The following is a 2,308-nucleotide window of genomic DNA, read 5'->3' on the forward strand; positions in this document are numbered from 1 at the left end:
GGCTGGAGTGGGGGGAGGAAGGAGTTCGGACACGTAACCGGCCTCCCGGCCCCTCTGGACTCCGCGTGGCTGGGGACTCGGGAACCGCTGCGCTGCTGGCCTTCGAAAGATCCTCCTGGGCCAAGGCAGGAGGGGCAACGCGCCCACATTGGTGCAGTCGCTCTGCTGATCACTGTGGAAACCCAGGCGGAGGGGAACGAGAGGATGCGCAGCCTTGGGCGGGGGGGGGAGCCAGAGGGGCGGGCACAGGAGGCTTCGAGGCCCTGAGCTACCCAGGAGTTTTCTCTGGAGGCAAAAGTCCACTGCAAGCTGTGGGCGGGGGTGGGAGAGGGGTGGGGGAGGGGAGCGGGGGCGCGGAGAGAGGGGACCGCTTGGGGGCACTTGGAAGCAGAGAGGAAAGGCAGGGATGGATAGCCGAAAGCGAGAAGGGCCCGGACGGCACTCACCGCAGCCGGTCAGCAGGCAGCATGGGGAAGTAGGGTAACCAGGACAAGGGGGCCACGGAGCTTGAGGCGTCGATGCCTACCTTCCGCTGGGAGGAGATTCAGAAGCACAACCTGCGCACCGACAAGTGGCTGGTCATCAATCGCAAGGTCTACAACATCACCAAATGGTCCAGCTGGCACCCGGAGGGCCAGCGGGTCATCGGGCACTACGCCGGGGAAGACGCTACAGACGCCTTCCTGGCCTTCCACCGCAACTTCGGTTTTGTGCTCAAGTTCATGAAGCCCCTGTTGATTGGCGAGCTGGCCCCTGAGGAGCCCAGCCAGAACCGCGACAAGAATTCCCAGATCATCGAGGACTTCCAGGCCCTGAGGAAGACGGCTGAGGTCCTGAACCTGTTCAAGAGCAACCAGCTCTTCTTCCTTCTCCACCTGGCCCAAATTATCGCCACGGAGAGCATCGCCTGGTTCACTGTCTTCTACTTTGGCAACGGCTGGATTCCAACCATCATTATGGCCGGCGTCCTTGCTACCTCTCAGGCCCAGGCTGGATGGCTGCACACGATTACGGCCACCTCTCTGTTTACAAGAAGTCCATGTGGAACCATATCGTACGGAAGTTCATCATCGGTCACTTAAAGGGTGGCTCTGCCAATTGGTGGAACCATCACCACTTCCAGCACCACGCCAAACCCAACGTCTTCCACAAGGATCCAGATGTGAACATGCTGCATGTGTTTGTCCTGGGCAAGTGGCAGCCCACTGAGTACGGCAAGAAGAAGCTGAAATACCTGCCTTACAACCACCAGCATGAGTACTTCTTCCTGATTGGGCCTCCGCTGCTCATCCCTTTGTACTTCCAGTACCATATGATCATGACCATTATCTTTCGCAAGGTCTGGGTGGACCTGGCCTGGGTCATCAGCTACTATATCCATTTCTTCATCAGCTACATCCCTTTCTATGTTGTCCTAAGCCATCCTTTTCCTCAACTTCATCAGCTTCCTGGGCAGCCACTGGTTTGTGTGGATCACACAGATGAATCACATCGTCATGGAGATCGACCGAGAGCCCTACCGCGACTGGTTCAGCAGCCACCTGCAACGTGGAGCAGTCCTTCTTCAACGACTGGTTCAGTAGGCACCTCAACTTCCATATCGAGCACCACCTTTTCCCCACCATGCCCCGGCACAGTCTGTCCAAGGTCGCCCCCCTGGTGAGGTCCCTGTGCGCCAAGCACGGCATTGAGTACCTGGAGAAGCTGCTGCTCCAGGCCCTGCAAGATATCATCGGGTCCCTGAGGAAGTCTGGGCAGCTGTGGCTGGATGCCTACCTCCACAAATGAAGCTGCAGCCCTCTGGGCGCTCACAGGGACAGTGTGGGAGGTGCAGGTGGGGGTGGAGGCCGGAGGGGAGGGTGGGGTTTTGTTCAGAGAGGCGTCAGGAGGCTGTGGTGCGTGGCTCACAGACTTCAGGCTTGGTCTTTCCTCTCTTGCTGTCTGGTTTCAAGGCTTTCACACCTCCTTCTGACACCCTCCCTCCTGGGTCCCGGCCAGTCAGCTCCATCTCCACCCTCTGTCCTTAAGCATCTGCCAGACCAGATGTGCACAGGTGCAGCCTATGAGCCCCCTGCAGCCTGGCCTCCAGGCCACACACCACCCTCTTTTTCTCCCTCATCTGCTCTTGAGGTCCGCAGGGCTGGGTCCCACCCGGCAGGTGGGACAGCTCCATGGGCCTGCAGGCTGACCCCACCCCCTTGGACGGCCGCCCACCCTCTGCCCTTCTGTGAGGGGATGTGCTTGATTCTCCGGGTCTCCTTCCCACCACCGGGTCGGTACTGGGGGCACCTCTGCAGGCCCCACTTTC

General features: G+C 59.7%; 1 pseudogene; it reads left to right on the forward strand.

The window, feature by feature from the left end:
• Positions 1-467: 467 nt before the first annotated feature.
• LOC120879035 lies at positions 468-1,820 on the forward strand (annotated as a pseudogene).
• Positions 1,821-2,308: the final 488 nt, after the last annotated feature.

This window comes from Oryx dammah, unplaced genomic scaffold, assembly GCF_014754425.2.
Source record: "Oryx dammah isolate SB20612 unplaced genomic scaffold, SCBI_Odam_1.1 HiC_scaffold_19, whole genome shotgun sequence".
Classification (NCBI taxonomy): Eukaryota; Metazoa; Chordata; class Mammalia; order Artiodactyla; family Bovidae; genus Oryx; species Oryx dammah.